Source organism: Ornithorhynchus anatinus, chromosome X1 (assembly GCF_004115215.2).
Source record: "Ornithorhynchus anatinus isolate Pmale09 chromosome X1, mOrnAna1.pri.v4, whole genome shotgun sequence".
NCBI lineage: Eukaryota > Metazoa > Chordata > Mammalia > Monotremata > Ornithorhynchidae > Ornithorhynchus > Ornithorhynchus anatinus.
Window position 1 is genome coordinate 119,735,387 of NC_041749.1, and position 18,157 is coordinate 119,753,543.

Here is an 18,157-nt window from a genome sequence, read left to right on the forward strand (position 1 = left end):
TGGGACCTGTATGTGTTACCAGTTTTCTCTATCCCCACTATTCTCAGGTTGTGATCCCTTTGTGAGTCAGAGGTCATGGGTTCTAATCCTGCCTCTGCCACTTATCAGCTGTGTGACTTTGGGCCAGTCACTTCAATTCTCTGTGCTCCGTTACCTCATCTGTAAAATGAGAATTAAGACTGTGAGCCCCACCTGGGACAACCTGATGACCTTATATCTATCCCAGCACTTAGAACACTGCTTGGCACATAGAAAGCGCTTAACAAATATCATCATCATCATTTGGGAGCCAGATACCTTCTTTAATTCCCATCTGAGTGCTTTTTCTTTCCACTCAGGACAGTGCTTTGCACACAGTAAGGGTTGAATACTACCACTATTCATTCATTCATTCATTCAATAGTATTTATTGAGCGCTTACTATGTGCAGAGCACTGTACTAAGCGCTTGGGATGAACAAGTCGGCAACAGATAGAGACAGTCCCTGCCGTTTGACGGGCTTACAGTCTAATCGGGGGAGACGGACAGACAAGAACAATGGCACTAAACAGCGTCAAGGGGAAGAACATCTCATAAAAACAATGGCAACTAAATAGAATCAAGGCGATGTACAATTCATTAACAAAATAAATAGGGTAACGAAAATATATACAATTGAGCGGACGGATACAGTGCTGTGGGGATGGGAAGGGAGAGGTGGAGGAGCAGAGGGAAAAGGGGAAAATGAGGCTTTAGCTGCGGAGAGGTAAAGGGGGGATGGCAGAGGGAGTAGAGGGGGAAGAGGAGCTCAGTCTGGGAAGGCCTCTTGGAGGAGGTGATTTTTAAGTAAGGTTTTGAAGAGGGAAAGAGAATCAGTTTGGCGGAGGTGAGGAGGGAGGGCGTTCCAGGACCGCGGGAGGACGTGACCCAGGGGTCGACGGCGGGATAGGCGAGACCGAGGGACGGCGAGGAGGTGGGCGGCAGAGGAACGGAGCATGCGGGGTGGGCGGTAGAAAGAGAGAAGGGAGGAGAGGTAGGAAGGGGCAAGGTGATGGAGAGCCTTGAAGCCTAGAGTGAGGAGTTTTTGTTTGGAGCGGAGGTCGATAGGCAACCACTGGAGTTGTTTAAGAAGGGGAGTGACATGCCCAGATCGTTTCTGCAGGAAGATGAGCCGGGCAGCGGAGTGAAGAATAGACCGGAGCGGGGCGAGAGAGGAGGAAGGGAGGTCAGAGAGAAGGCTGACACAGTAGTCTAGTCGGGATATAACAATAGCCCGTAGCAGTAAGGTAGCCGTTTGGGTGGAGAGGAAAGGGCGGATCTTGGCGATATTGTAGAGGTGAAACCGGCAGGTCTTGGTAACGGATAGGATGTGTGGGGTGAACGAGAGGGACGAGTCAAGGATGACACCGAGATTGCGGGCCTGCGGGACGGGAAGGATGGTCGTGCCATCCACGGTGATGGAGAAGTCTGGGAGCGGACCGGGCTTGGGAGGGAAGATGAGGAGCTCAGTCTTGCTCATGTTGAGTTTTAGGTGGCGGGCCGACATCCAGGTGGAGACGTCCCGGAGGCAGGAGGAGATGCGAGCCTGAAGGGAGGGGGAGAGGACAGGGGCGGAGATGTAGATCTGCGTGTCATCTGCGTAGAGATGGTAGTCAAAGCCGTGAGAGAGTACCACTAGTACTGGAGGGCCCAGGGAAGCCAGGAGGTAAGGTGAGATTCAGATTCCTTTCTCTGGGATCATGGGAAAAATCCCACAAAATCAAAACCAGGACAAGAACCCTGATTGCCTAATTCTCGTGTGCTGCTAACACACCTGCTATGCTCTCTGTTTCTTTTTGATATATAACAGAATTTAGCAAAAACCAACATTTGGGACCTTCTCAGGTTATTCTCCGTCTTGTTTTACCTCCGCCGTCTCCCCTGCCGCCCAAGAGCCCAATCCTTACTCCTTGTTCAACTGTGTTTTGGGTTTTTTCCTGGGCTCCCTTTCTCTCTCCGCACTCCCTCTCCCCATCCTGATGCCTTCTTCCCTCTCCTCCATCTCCCTCCTTGCTCCCTCTTGCTCCTCACTCCCCATCTATCTCCCTCTAAATCCATTATTATTATCATAATCATTATTATTATTAGATATACCATATTATAGAATGATAATAACACCACTATATTTAATATTTGAAACTATGAAATCCCTGTTTACCCCTCCTACTTAGACTGTGAGCACCACATGATACAGAGACTGTGTCAGACCTGATTACCTTATATCTATCCCAGTGCTTAATACTGTGCTGGGCACATAGTAGACGCTTAACATGTTTTCATTATTATTATTAGTCTCATTATCATTATTGTTACCATTACTATTACCATCATCATCTGCCATATTCACATCCATCAGACAAAGCACTGGTATCTTGAAGCTTCTTCCAGATTTGGACGAGAGAATAAAGGTGGCCATTGTTGAACCAAAGGTCGTCATCTTTCCACACTCAGGCAGTGGCTGCGTACCTGTTCTGCTCCAAACTAAAGTCTCTTCGTGATATCTCTACTTCACCCAATTTCCCAATCATCCCCCTTGTCACCTCCCTTTTCATGTCTAAAATGAAATTGACGAGTTATTCAGCCCCATTTATTTGGTACTCATGAAATCAACAATTATGAAGATTTTCTAGTTTTCTCTCAGTGATACAGGCAGTGCTAGGATTTACTGCTCACATCATAAAACCTCAAAGATTCTAGGGCTTTCCATGCATTTCTCCTCTGGGAATGATCATTTACAATTCAAATGAATCCAAATGCCTAAGCACCAGTCCTTTACTTCAGTGAGCCAAAAATTCCCCTTAGGAAAGAGAAACATGTACTTTTTATTGGAATGGATTAGATATGATGCCTTTTAGTCCTCCTCATGCCTCAAATGCTCATTATTGAACTGAACAAACTCTGGAATTCCCAATTTATCATGAATTCTGAACTTTTGACAACAGGGCTCATTTATCCTCCTTGGGGTTAACCTTGAGGTCGATGATTTCTTCACTGTACCGCCATCCAGGATTGATGTGACTGTGGAACCCAAATAGTAGTAGTTCAATACATTTTTTAGAGATAGAAATTTTCCCATAGAAGTGAATTCCAGATCAAATGAACATCTCATCTTCCCTAAAATCTGGCTTTCTCTCCTCAATTGTGTAGCTATTGTTAACAATCTTTCCTTTCTTGAGAAGCAGCATAGCCCAGTGGAAAAGAACATGGGCCTGGGAGCCAGATGACCTGGGTTCTTGACCTGGCTCTGCCAATTGCTCTGCCAGTTGCTTACTGGGTGACCTTGGACAAGTCACTTCACTTCACTTCTCTGTGCCTCAATAACCTTAACTGTAAAATGGGTATTCAGTAACTGTTTTCCCTCTTACTTAGACTGTGAGTCCCATGAGGGACAGGGAGTGTGTCTGATGGAATTAACTTGTACCTACCCCAGCGCTTAGAACAGTGTTTGACACATAGTAAGCACTTAACAAATACCATGAAATAAAAATAAATACATGAAATAAATGAAAGCAATAGACATCTGTGTATGATACTGTGAAACAATCTTTAAGTTTCACGGAATTGTGGTCTCAACTAATAATAATAATAATTGTGGTATTTTTTAAGTGCTTAATATGTGTCAGGCACTGTACTAAACTCTTGGGTGGATACCAGAGAATTGGGTTGAACATAGTTCCTGTTCTACATGGAGCTCCCAGTGTTTATCCCCATTTTCCAGATGAGGTAAGTGAGGCCAAAGAAGTGAAATGATTTGCCCAAGGTCTCACAGCAGACAAGTGGCAGAGCCAGAATTAGAACTCAGGTCCTATGGGGCTAAGTACAACAGGCCCCCTCTACCTGGAAAGTAGTGGCTTTGTATTTGTGTACAATTATAATGATGATAAAATTATAGTAATTATTATAATATGCTAATAATTGTATGGGCCAAGGCGTGTGCTAAGCATTAGGATAGATACAATACAATCAGATCAAACATTTGGGATTTATTGAGCACTTACTGGGTGCAGAACACTACACTGAGTGCTTAGGAGAGTGCAATACAATAGACCTGGGAAATGTGAGTTGAAGGAGCTTGAAGGATCATGCTTTGAAGGAGTTTACGATCAAGTGGTACAGATAGTAAAATAATTTACAGATAGGAGAGGGAGCCAGGTTTGGGAATACGTACATAAGCACAGGGGAGCTGGGGACAGGGTGATTATCAAAGAGCTTAAGAGCTACAGATCCAGGTATGTAGGTGACAAAAACAAGAAGGTGAATAAAGTGGGCAAAAGAGAGGCTAACTCAGAAAGGTTTCTGGAGGAGATATGACTTTGGTAGGACTTTGAAGGTGGAGAGACTAGTGTTCCGTAAGGTAAGAAGGGCAGGGAGCTCCAGGCTGGAGGGAGGACATGGACAAAGGGTTGACAGATGGATAAATGGACACATGGACATATGGGCAGCTTTTGGAGGTTTTTGAGAAGTGGGGATATGTGTACTGAATTTTTTTAAGAAAAGAGATCCAGGCAGTAAAGACTAGAAAAGGGACAGACAGGAGGTAGGGAGGTCAGTCAAGAAGCTGATGCATTAGACAAGGTAAAATATGAGATGTGCTTGGTCTAGCATCGTTGCAGATTGGATGGAGAGGAAGGAGCAGGTTTTAGCAGTGTCCTGAAGTGATCTGGAATTCACTTCTATGGGAAAATTTCTGTCTCTAAAAAATCTATTATTCACTGCAAGGTACAGTGAGTAATTGGTGTTAGATGAGCGAAGTGCGTGGACTGGGGTGTAGTAGGAGATTATTCATTAATTCAATAGTATTTATTGAACGCTTACTATGTGCAGAGCACTGTACTAAGCACTTAGAATGAACAAGTCGGCAACAGATAGAGACAGTCCCTGCCGTTTGACAGGCTTACAGTCTAATCGGGGGAGACAAACAGACAAGAACAATGGCAATAAATAGAGTCAAGGGGAAGAACATCTCGTAAAAACAATGGCAACTAAATAGAATCAAGGCGATGTACAATTCATTAAAATAAATAGGGTAAAGAAAATATATACAGTTGAACAGATGAGTACAGTGCTGAGGGGACGGGAAGGGAGAGGGGGAGGAGCAGAGGGAAATGGGGGGAAAAGAGGGTTAAGCTGCGGAGAGGTGAAGGGGGGGGTGGTAGAGGGAGTAGAGGGAGAAGGGGAGCTCAGTCTGGGAAGGCCTCTTGGAGGAGTTGACTTTTAAGTAGGGTTTTGAAGAGGGGAAGAGAATTAGTTTGGCGGAGGTGAGGAGGGAGGGCATTCCAGGACCGCGGGAGGACGTGGCCCAGGGGTCGACGGCGGGATGGGCGAGACCGAGGGATGGTGAGGAGGTGGGCGGTAGAGGAGCAGAGCGTGCGGGGTGGGCGGTAGAGAGAAGGGAGGAGAGGTAGGAAGGGGCAAGGTGATGTAGAGCCTTGAAGCCTAGAGTGAGGAGTTTTTGTTTGGAGCGGAGGTTGATAGGCAACCACTGGAGTTGTTTAAGAAGGGGAGTGACATGCCCAGATCGTTTCTGCAGGAAGATGAGCCGGGCAGCGGAGTGAAGAATAGACTGGAGCGGGGCGAGAGAGGAGGAAGGGAGGTCAGAGAGAAGGCTGACACAGTAGTCTAGCCGGGATATAACGAGAGCCTGTAGCAATAAGGTCATTGCAGGTCAGTGGTAGGATGTGGGCCAGGGGTTGATGGCGGGACAGGCAAGAACGAGTCACAGTGAGGAGGTTAGCGGCAGAGGAGCGGAGTGTACAGAGTGGGCTGTAGAAGGAGAGAAGGGAGGTGAGGTAGGAGCAGGCAAGGTGATGGAGAGCCTTGAAGCCAAGGGTGAGGAGTTTTTGTTTCATGGGAAGGTTGATTGGCAACCACTGGAAGTTTTTAAGGAGTAGAGTGAAATACCCAGAGTGTTTCTGTAGAAAGATAATCTGGGCAGCGGAGTGAAATATAGACTGAAGCGAGGAGAGACAGGAGGAGGGGAGATCAGAAAGGAGGCTGATGCAGTAGTCCAGTCTGGATATTATGAGAGATTGTACAAACAAGGTAGCAGTTTGGATGGAGAGGAAAGGGCGGATCTTGACGATGTTGTGAAGGTGAGACCAGCAGGTTTTGGTGATGGCTTGGATGTGTGGGGTGAATGAGAGAGCAGAGTCAAGGATGACTATTTCTACCCCAAGAGTCGTTTAAGATGCTGGAACTATGAAATATTCAGGAATGAGACTCTGTGGTTCTCCAAGGATCTTTTGAAAGCCCATCACCTCCATGAAACCTTCCCTGATTAATCCTCATTGGCTCAAGTTACAGCAACTGAACTACTATCCTGAGAAATTATGAATTTACACTAATACTCAGGACATATGGATGTTTTGGAAACCCTTAGTAATTAATAATAATAATAATAATAATAATGATTGTGGTATTTGTTAAGTGCTATGTGCCAGGCACTATATTAAATGCTGGGATGGATAAAAGCATATTGGGTTAGACAGTCTCTGTAACATGGGGCTCACAGTCTCGATGCCCTTTTTAGAGATGAGGTAACTGAGTGAATTGACTTGCCCGAAGTCACACAGCAGACAAGTGGAGGATCCAGGCTTAGAACCCATGACCTTCTGACCCCTAGGCCGGGATCTATTCATTAGGCCAAGCTGCTTCTAATTTGAATAGCTACTCAGCACTTAGATACACACACACAAACACACCCACAGACATATATTATATATATATATACACAAACAACTACATTCAGATAGAAAATACAGTGGAAAGAATACAGGACTGGAGTTAGAGGACCTAGGTTCTAATCCTGGCTCTGCCACTTGCCTGTTGTCTGACCTTGGGCAACTCACTTAACTTCCCTGTGCCTCAGTTTCCTCATCTGTAAGATGGGGATTCAAGACCTGTCCTCCCTTCTTCTTAGACTGTGAGTCCCCTGTGGGACAGAGACAGTGTCCAACCTAATAATCTAGAATCTACCCCAGCACTTAGTACAAGACTTGACACATAGTAAGTGCTTAACAAATACCACAATCATTATTATTATTATTTATTTAAACAATGATTTTATATATGGTTTATACTGTATTTTTTTCTTTCTCTCCATATTTGATTGTATACTCCTCGAAGGAAGGAAACATGTGTCTTGCTGCTCTTTTGCTCATTCATTTATTCAATCATATTTATTGAGCACTTACTGTGTGCAGAGCACTGTATTAAGCGCTTGGGAAGTACAATTCAGCAACAAAGAGAGACAATCCCTGCCCACACTGGGCTCACAATCTAGAAGATGGTTGTTAATGATTTGTCATCTCATTCATTCACTCAGTCATATTTATTGAGTGCTTACTGTAGGCAGAGCGCTGTACTAAGCACTTGAGAGAGCACAACAATAAGCAGACCCATTCCCTGCCAACAACAAGGTTACAGTGTATGTGTGTGTGCACATATATATGTTTATATATGCTGTGGAGAGAAGCAGCATGGCTCAGTGGAAAGAGCATGGGCTTGGTAGTCAGAGGTCATGGGTTCTAATTCAGGCTCTGCCACTTTCAGCTGTGTGACTTTGGGCAAGTCACTTAACTTCTCTGTGCCTGTTATCTCATTTGTAAAATGGGGATTAAGACTGTGAGCCCCATGTGGGACAACCTGATTACCTTGTATCCCCCCCCCCCAGTGCTTACAACAGTGCTTGGCACATAGTAAGTGCTTAACATATGCCATTATTATATATATGAAGGAGGGAAGGGGAGTGTGTATGTTGAGGGGAGAGGGAGAAAGAGTTGCCCTTTATGCTTAAAGGGGGCACCAAAAATGGAAGAAATTCCCCTTGGGGTGCACATGTGATTTAAATATTCGCTGAAGAACTCTGGGCAGGGTCAGGCTGGGAAATTACTGCCAGGTTTGTCTAGGGCTAGGGCCGCTGGACTGTATTCACTGCTCACCTCGCCCAGAAATCCGAGGCCCCTCCTGATACTCCTGGTCCCGGCAGCTCCTTCGGGATGGCTGCCCGTGAGCAAGTCTGACATGCCTCCCTCCTCACCGCCGCCAATCTAACTCTCTTCCCCTCTTCAAAGGGGCAAGGTGATGTAGAGCCTTGACGTGGCCCAGGGGTCGACGGCGGGATGGGCGAGACCGAGGGATGGTGAGGAGGTGGGCGGTAGAGGAGCAGAGCGTGCGGGGTGGGCGGTAGAGAGAAGGGAGGAGAGGTAGGAAGGGGCAAGATGATGTAGAGCCTTGAAGCCTAGAGTGAGGAGTTTTTGTTTGGAGCGGAGGTTGATAGGCAACCACTGGAGTTGTTTAAGAAGGGGAGTGACATGCCCAGATCGTTTCTGCAGGAAGATGAGCCGGGCAGCGGAGTGAAGAATAGACTGGAACGGGGCGAGAGAGGAGGAAGGGAGATCAGAGAGAAGGCTGACACAGTAGTCTAGCCGGGATATAACGAGAGCCCATAGCAGTAAGGTAGCCGTTTGGGTGGAGAGGAAAGGGTGGATCTTGGTGATATTGTAAAGGTGAAACCGGCAGGTCTTGGTAACAGATAGGATGTGTGGGGTGAACGAGAGAGACGAGTCAAGGATGACACCAAGATTGCGGGCCTGAGAGACGGGAAGGATGGTCGTGCCATCCACGGTGATAGGGAAGTCTGGGAGAGGACCGGGTTTGGGAGGGAAGATGAGGAGCTCAGTCTCGCTCATGTTGAGTTTTAGGTGGCGGGCCGACATCCAGGTGGAGACGCCCTGGAGGCAGGAGGAGATGCGAGCCTGAAGGGAGGGGGAGAGGACAGGGGCGGAGATGTAGATCTGCGTGTCATCTGCGTAGAGATGGTAATCAAAGCCGTGAGAGCGAATGAGTTCACCGAGGGAGTGAGTGTAAATGGAGAACAGAAGAGGGCCAAGAACTGACCCTTGAGGAACTCCAACAGTTAAAGGATGGGAGGGGGAGGAGGCTCCAGCGAAGGAGACCGAGAAGGACCGGCCAGAGAGATACGAGGAGAACCAGGAGAGGACGGAGTCCGTGAAGCCAAGGTGAGATAAGGTATGGAGGAGGAGGGGATGGTCGACAGTGTCAAAGGCAGCAGAGTGGTCAAGGAGGATTAGAATGGAGTAGGAGCCATTGGATCTGGCAGAAGGAAGTCATGGGTGACCTTAGAGAGAGCAGTCTCGGTAGAGTGGAGCAAGGTTAGGTAAAACGGAATGAGCTGATTGAGTGCCTTAAGACAGTTTCATGTGGAGATGGATGGGCAGCTATTGGAGGTTTTAGAGGAGTGGGGATATGTGGACTGATTTTTTTTTAAGAAAAATGATCCAGTCAGTAAAGTAAGGACTGGAAAAGGGAGAGACAAGAGGCAGGGAGGTCAGTCAAGAGGCTGATGCAGTAGACAAGATAGAATATGAAAAGTGCTTGGTCCAGCATGGTTGCAGATTGGATGGAGAGAGAGGAACAGGTTTTAGCAATGTTGTGAAGGTAGAACTGATGAAATTTGGGGGCAGCTTTAATATGTGGTTTGAATTAGAGATGAGTAGAAGGTAAAGCCAAGATTAGAGGCATGTGAGACACGGATGGTGGTGCTGTCTACAGCAATGTCTACAGTACAGTAATGTGGGGAAGAGAGGGTTCAGGTGGGAAGAAGGGAAGGTCTCCTTTGAAAATGTTAAGGGTTTCATGAGTACTCCATCACTTTGCCCCCTCCTACCTCACCTCACTATTCTCCTACTACAACCCAGCCTGCACACTTTGCTCCTCTAGTGCTGACCTTCTCACTGTGCCTCCATCTTGCCCATCTTGCCACCAATCCCTCGCACATGTCCTGCCTCTGATCTGGAATGCCCTCCCTTCTCAAAACTGACCGATGGTTACTCTCCCCCACTTCAAAGCCTTATTGAAGGCACACCTCCTCCAGGAGGCTTTCTCCCCCCCCCCGGCCCTTTCCTCTTCTCCCACTCCCTCTGCATTGCCCTGACTTGCAACCTCTGATCCTCCCCACTCCCATCCCCACAGCACTTAATGTACATATCTGACATTATATATATATATGTATATATAAATGTCTCTCCCCCTCACTCTAGACTGTAAACTCACTGTGGGCAGGGAATATGTCTGTTTATTGATGTATTGTACTCTCCTAAGTGCTTAATACAGTGTTCTGCACACAGTAAGCACTCAATAAGTACAGTTGAATAAATGAATGAATGAGCATGTTTGAAAGCAGTGGGAAAGAAGCCATTGGAAAGTGAATGGTTGAAAAAGTTAGAGAGGGAACAAGGAAGGGGACACGTGTTTAAATAAGCCATGTAGCTTAATGTAAAGAGCTTGGGCCTGGGAGTCAGAGGGGCCTGGGTTCTAATCCTGGCTCCACCACTTAGCTGCTGTATGACTTTGGGAAAGTCACTTAACTTCTCTGTGCTTCAGTTTCCTCACCTGTAAAATGGGAATTTAATATTTCTACCTCCTACTTAGAAGGTAAGTCCCATGTGGCACAGGGACTGTGCCTGACCTAATTATCTTGTATCTACAAGAGCACTTAGAACAGTGCTTGACACAGAGTAAGTGCTTATTAAGAATAGTAAAAATAATAATGTATGAAGGGATAGGGTCAGAGGTGCAGGTAGAGGGAGTAGATTTTAAGAGAAGGTGGGAGATCTCTTCTTGAGATACTGGGATGGATGAGAGAGTCAAAGAGGAAGCAGGAGGAAAGTGGGACTGGAGATGAGTAAAGGAGATTTTAGGGTGGTCACACCTGATAGTTACAATTTTATCAATGAAATAGGTGGCTAGGACATTAGGGGCAAGGGATAGGAGGGTGGAGGGAGAGGGGCTTTGAGGAGGGAATTAAGTGTCTGAAACAGCAGATGGTGGCAATGTGCATGGGAATCATTAAGGATGGAGGGGGAACTGTTGCTGAGCAGAGGGGAGGGCAGAGTTAGAGCAGGTGAGGATGAGTTTCTGATGGATGAGATCGACTTGTGGCCTGGATTTCTGCCAGCAGTGCTTTGCAGCTGCATCTCAAGAACATAGTAAGTGTACTGTGGAGGTGATACAGAAACAGAAAATGTTATTCCATTTAATAACCAAATTGTGACTAAAGGATTTTCTCCCTTCATGTCTTTATATATAGCTATATCTATCTATATATGTACATATATCTATCTATAGATAGATATTTCAACCCATATCTTGTCCTGATGTCTATGGATTTTGTTTTCTGTATTTTCTGACATTTTAGGTCATTGACAAATTGCCATATTTAACAGTACACTTCAGCCCAGTTTAGAGTCCCTAAATACTAGATTTTTGGCAGTTACAAAGGGTACCTCTACTTCCTGTCCTGTATGCTACACATTGATTTCTAGATTTCAGAGCAATGATATTGAGCAGACTGATCAGATTCAGTGAGGAATGAAATGTCATTACACAATCTTGTGGGATGTATGTATAGCCTCGCTTCAGAAGAAGTATTAAGAGGTGTTGCGAAAAGGAATATTCCCTTTCTTCCTTTTTGAGAGTGATCACCCCCGCCCCCCCAAAGGAAGTAAACTAAAATTAAAAAAAAATAATAATAAAATGAGGCCCATGCCTTCCTTACACACACACACACACACACACACACACACGAACATGTGCAGGTAGGCACATTTACACACACAATAGCAGGAATGACTGTGTTTATTTCAACTGAAAATCCCTCCAGGAGTAGTAGAAGTGGGGCTTTTAAAAGACATGGGAGACTGTCTCCTGTAGAGAAACATTAACCTTGCAGAGGAACAGAAACATCTATAACTTAACAGTTCAGAGTAATAAATGGAAGAAATCAAATAAACTAAAGCCACTCTTTAGTGGTTTGGCACACAGTAAGCACTTAACAAATGCCAATGTAATTATAAATATTACTCTTTTGTACGGAAAGTTCACCATTCCTCACCTTTCAGTAAAACCAAGGTTTTGATATAGAATACATCAACTAATTGCAAATTTAATGATAATGATGATGGAGTTGAATGAGTACTTACTATATGCCAAGCACCATAGTAAGGGATGGTGTAGACCCAAGATAATCAGAGTGAACTCGGTTCCTGTCCCACATGGAGCTCACAGTTTTATAGGGAGTGAGAAGAGGTATTGAATCCCCATGCTATAGATGAGGATACTGTGGTCCAGAGAAGTTAAATGACTTGCTCAAGGTCACACAAGAAAATGGCAGAACTGGAAAACTGTACATGAACTGACTGTAATCATGTCTAAATGATATAACAGGTATGATCAAAGATGACACTACGGATGGTGCAATTTTATCAGTTTTTGTAACTGTGAATGACAAGACCAATGTATGACTGATACTCTTATGAAGCTAGCCCCTTACTGCCTTTTTGGGCTTTATACCCACAGACCCTGGCACCTTTTCCATTTATCCCTTGCTGTCATCTTCTTTTTAAGGCTTGTACTGCATGATACCACAGTAAGCACTCAATAAATATGATTGAATGATTTATTCACCCCCTCCCCGTCCCCAGCCCCAAAGCACTTATGTACATATCTGTAATTTATTTATGCATATTACTGTCTGTCTCCCCTTCTAAACTATAAGTTTGTTGTGTCTGTATCTGTTTATAGTTATTTTGTACTCTCCCAAGCACTTAGTACAGTGGTCTGCACACAGTAAGCACTCAGTAAATACAATTGACTGACCAAACGTAAGTGCTGCGGGGCTGGGGGTGAGATGAATATCCAGTGCTTAAGTGGTAAAGATCCAAGTCCAGGCAACTGTCAGAGTCTTAATTAGAACCCAGGCCTCTTGACTCCCAGTCCAATACTTCCAGGGTCCCAAAAGTGCACCAGGAGTGGAGAAACTTTTTTCTACCTCTTGCCTACTTTTGCATTATTGGGCAGCACAAAATTTCAACAAAGGATCACCTGTTCAGACTCAGGGTAGTCAAAATAACCGATTTGTTAAACAATTATTGTGTGCAGAGCACCTTAATATGTGCTGGAAAAGAATACATGGGTTCCAAATGAGACACGGGATCCTGTCCCTCAAGGCGATCACACTAAGAATCTAAGAGGGCAGAGGGAACTGGAAACAGACATATAAGGAATGATGAAACAATAAAACGGTAAAAGAAAACATGAAAGACAAGAACAAATAAGAAAAATAGCCCTTATGATAATCTGGCTAGAGGATCTAAAGGATCTCCTTGGATTATACATGCTATAAATTTGAAACCATCTCCCATGCAAGGGAGTGAACAAATTCAAATTGCTATTTCAGGATGAGACCATTGTATCAACCTCCCCACTGCTCTCCCAGCCTCCAGCCTCTCCCCACTTCAGTCAATGCTACATGCTGCTGCTTAGATCATCTTCCTAAAATGTCACTCAGCATGTATCTCTCCACTCCTCAGGAACCTCCAATGACTATCCATTTCCTTCTGCATCATGCAGAAACTCCTTATCATAAGGTTCTGTACCAACTGCTGTGTGACTGTGGGCAAGTCACTTAACTTCTCTGTGCCTCAGTTCCCTCATCTGTAAAATGGGGATTAAGACTGTGAGCCCCACGTGGGACAACCTGATTCCCCTATGTCTACCCCAGTGCTTAGAACAGTGCTCAGCACATAGTAAATGCTTAACAAATACCAACATTATTATCTTATCTCATCTTGTAGGAAGAAGTGTGGCCTAGTGGAAAGAGCATAGGGCTGGGAGTCAGAAGATCTGGGTTCTACTTCCAGATATGCCAATTGCCTGCTGTCTGACATTGGGCAAGTCACTTAACTACTCTGGGTCTCAGTTTCCTCAGCTGTCAAATAGAGATTCAGTACCTGGTCTCGTTCCCACTTGGACTGTGAGCCCCCATGTGGGACAGGGTCTGAGTCCAACCTGACCTGAGAGTCAAAAGGTCATGGGTTCTAATCCTAGCTCTGCCACATGTCTGCTGTGTGACCTTGGGCGAGTCAATTCACTTTTCTGTGCCTCAGTTATCTCATTTGTAAAAAAGGGATTGAGACTGTGAGCCATATGTGCGACAGGGACTATGTCCAACCCGATTTGCTTGTATCCACCCCAGCACTTAGTACACAGCACAGAGTAGTATTTAATGAATACCACAATTATAATAATAATTATTATTATTATTCATTCATTCATTCATTCAATCAATCATATTTATTGAGCGCTTACTATGTGCAGAGCACTGTTCTAAACACTTGGAAAGTACACTTCAGCAACAGAGAGAGACATCTATTCCAGTACAGTGCTGGGCAAATAGTAATTGGTTAGCAAAGACCATTGCTAGTATTATGATCATCATCATTATTATTACATAGAATCTCTCGTCACTTTCTTCTCTGTGGCTCGTACTCTTTGTACCTGACCCTCTCATCTTCTCACTGCATCTTTCCCTTGACTCTCCCAGCCCCTGCTCCTTTCTTACGCTGTTCTTTCTATGGGAATTGCTTTCCCCTTTCAAATAATAATTATGGTAACAATAATGATAATAATTATGGTATTTTCAAGTGCTTACTATGTGCCAGGCACTGTTCTAAGTGCTGGGGTAGATATAAAATAATCAGGTTGGACACAATCCCTGTCCCACATAGGGCCCACAGTCTTAATTCCAATTTTACAGATGAGGCAACTGAGGCACAGACAAGTGAAGTGATTGACCCAAGGTCACACAACAGACAAGTGGTGGAGCTGGGATTAGAACATGTGACCTTCTAATTCTCAGGCCCGTGCTCTATCCAGTAGGCCATGCTACTCCAAAGGCATTGGACAGACAACAGCTCCCCTCATCTTCAATGCCCTAGGCTAAGGGCTCCTGAGGGTATAATAGTAGTAAGAAACATGCTCCTGCCCTCAAGCTAACAGTCGAATGGGGGAGATGTGCATAGACTGGGCAAGGCTGGGCTGAGATGAGGCACAGGTATAATTTCTAGGAATTCTAGGCCTACAGGGCAGCTCACTCTAAAGGCTTCCAAACACTTCCAGAAAGAACCCTTTCCTAGATCCTGGATGAGGCAGCTCCACTCTGCTCCCATCTGTATAATTCTTGGGGTAGAGAATCCTGCCCCTTGGAGCTGCAGTGGAAGAATAGCTCATCGAATACTAAGTGCGATTCTTCCATTATTCATAACATGCAGTTCAGAAATGTGCTATGCACCAATCAATGATTTATACTCCAAATAACAACAATGAGTGACCCCACCAGGAGCAGACCTTAGATGAAAAGGCAAAGGTATTTGACGCTAAGAGTATTCATCAGGAATCGAATTCCTTAAGTGAAAGGGGCTTAGGAGTGCGGTTGAGATACAGGAAAGGATCGACTGATATAACCGTGAAAAGGGGCTATCGCAATGAGATATCATCTTGGAATGGGAGTTAATGAGGTAATTCCTTAAGGGAGAGGCAGACTTTAAAGAGCTAGTGGGAGCTTCAGGGAGCCATTTTAATTCTCTCCAGGAACCAAATGACACCTGCGTTAAAGGGGGTGAATGGGATTGAGGCTAAATACCTGTGGGTGATAACAATAATAAAGATAATAATGGTATTTGTTAAGCGCTTACTATGTGCCAAGCACTGTTCTAAATTCTGAGCACTGTTCTAAGCACTGGATGATAGAACTGTTTTGCTTGATGGTTTGCTTTTATCCCCAGGGGGAACATGTCATCAGTCATTCGATCAGTGGTATTTACTGTGTGTGGAGCACTGTACCAAGCACTTGCGAGAGTACATTGCAATACATTTGGTAGACATGATCTCTGCCCTCAAGGAGCTAACAATCTAGTGGGAGTTACAAAGATTAAAATACATTACGGGGAAGCAACAGAGTATAGTTTGCTTTCAGGACATCTCTACATGGATGTCCCCCCAATAATAATCATGATAATGATAATAATTGTGGTATTTGTTAAGTGCTTACTATGTCCCATGCACTGTATTAAGCACTGGGGTGTATACAAGCAAATTGGGTTGGGCACAGTCCCTGTCCCATGTGGGACTCAAAGTCTCAATCCCCATTTTACAGATGAGGTAACTGAGGCCCAAAGAAGTAAAGCGACTTACCCAAGGTCACACAGCAGAAAAGTGGGGGAGCCAGGATTAGAACCTATGACCTTCTGACACCCAAGCCCATTCTCTATCCACTATGCCATGCTTGTCCAAAACAGAACTCCTCATCTTCCCATCCAAACCCTGTCCTACCCCTGACTTTCCCATCACTATAGGCAGCACCACCATCCTCTTGTCTCACCAATTTTTGAGGAGCAGCATGCCTATCAGATAGGTCATGAGGTTGGGAGTCAGAAGGACCTAGGTTCTAATCCCAGCCCTGCCACTTGCCTGCTGTGTGACCTTGGGCAAGTCACTTAACTTCTCTCTGCCTCAATTACCTCATCTCTAAACTGGGGATTGAGTCCCATGTGGCGAATGGACTGTGTCCAACCTGATTACCTTGTATCTACCCCAACTCTTAGAACAGTGCCTGGTATATAGCAAACACTTAACAGTTATTATAAAAAGCTTTGCAACCTTGACATTATCCGTAACCTAACCCTGTCATTCAACCCACTTATTTGATCAGTCACCAGATCCTCTTGGTTCAGCCTTCAAATATCACTAAAATCTACCTTTTCCCCTCCATCCAAATTGCTCCATGTTAATCCAAGAATTTATCCTGGCCTGCCTGGATTATTGCATCCGCCTCCGTGCTGATCTCACTGCCTTCTGCCTCTCCCCACTTAAGTCCACACTTCACTCTGCTGCCCAGATCATTTTTTTACAGAAATGTTCAGTTCACATTTCCCCACTCCTCAAGAACATCCAGCGGTTGCCCACCCACCTCGGCATCAAACAAGAAACTCCTTACCTTAGGCCTTAAAGCACTCAATCACCTTGCTCCCTCCTACCTTACCTCACTGATTTTCTACTTCCACCCAGCCAGCACACTTCACTTCTCTAATGCCAATTTATTCACTGAACCTCAGTCTCCTCCTCTCAGGGCCACACCTGGAGAGTTTCAGTAGTCTACCAGTCTTGACTTAAGGAGGGAGAGTCAAGCAGAGGCATACCCATTCCATTCCTAGCTTGGACAATGGCTAGCTAGTGGAAGGCAATCTGCTACAAGTGAAAACTCACCCATGCTGGGCAACAGCGGCATGGGAGAGAGTCAAGGGCGGAGACTCAAGTTTACTGTGCGGTGGAGGTGATGGTAAACCACTTCGGGATTTTTACTGAGAAAACTCTCTGGATCCACTACCAGAATGATTGCAGATGGAGGTGGGGCGTTCTGGGAGAGATGTGTCCATGGTGTCTCTATGAGTCAGAGTCGACTTGACAGCATAAGACAAGACCTCAGTCTCATATATCCTGCTGCTGAACACTCACCCATGTCCTGCCTCTGGCCCGGAACACCCTTCCACTTCATATCCAACAAGACTATCACACTTCCCCCATCCAAAGCCTTGTTAAAAGCACTTCTCTTTCAAGGGGCCTTGCCCAGCTAGGCCCTTTTTTCTTTTTCTCCCATTCTTTCTGTGTCACCCTTGCACTTGGATTTTCATCCTTTAATCACCTCACCCTCACCCCCATTGCCCTTATGTATCCATACATAATTTACTTATATTAGTGTCTGTCTTTCCCTCTAGACTGTAAGCTTATTGTGGACAGTCAGTCAGTCAGTTTTATTTTTTGAATGCATACTGTGGGAAGAGCACTGTACTAAGTGTTTGGAAGAGTACAGTCAAGCAATATAATAGACACTTTCCCTGCCAACAGTGAGCTGACAGACTAGAGGGGGAGACAGACATTAATATGAATAAATAAAATTACAAATACATATGTAAGTACTCTGAGTCTGGGAGGGGGATAACTAAAGGGAGCAAGTCAAGGCAGAGCAGAAGGGAATTGGAGAAGCAGAAAGGGGGGCTTAGTAGGCGAAGGCCTCTTGGAGGAGACGTGCCTTCAATAAGGGTTTGAAGGTGGAGAGAATATTTTTTTGTCAGATATGAAAAGATGTGGTGCTCCAGTCCAGAGGCAGGACATGGATGGGAGGTCATCAGCAAGACAGACCAGATCGAGGCACAGTGAGAAGGTTGGCATTAGAAAAGTGAAGTGTGTGGTCTGGATTGCAATAGGAGAGTAGCTAGGTGAG

General features: G+C 45.2%; 1 non-coding gene across 1 annotated transcript; it reads left to right on the plus strand.

Annotated features, from left to right (window-relative positions):
- The first annotated feature begins 16,995 nt into the window (after positions 1–16,995).
- Positions 16,996–17,132, plus strand: LOC114807219. The gene has a single exon (XR_003755271.1). It is a non-coding gene; the product is annotated as a small nucleolar RNA SNORA7 (small nucleolar RNA).
- The last annotated feature ends 1,025 nt before the right edge of the window (positions 17,133–18,157 follow it).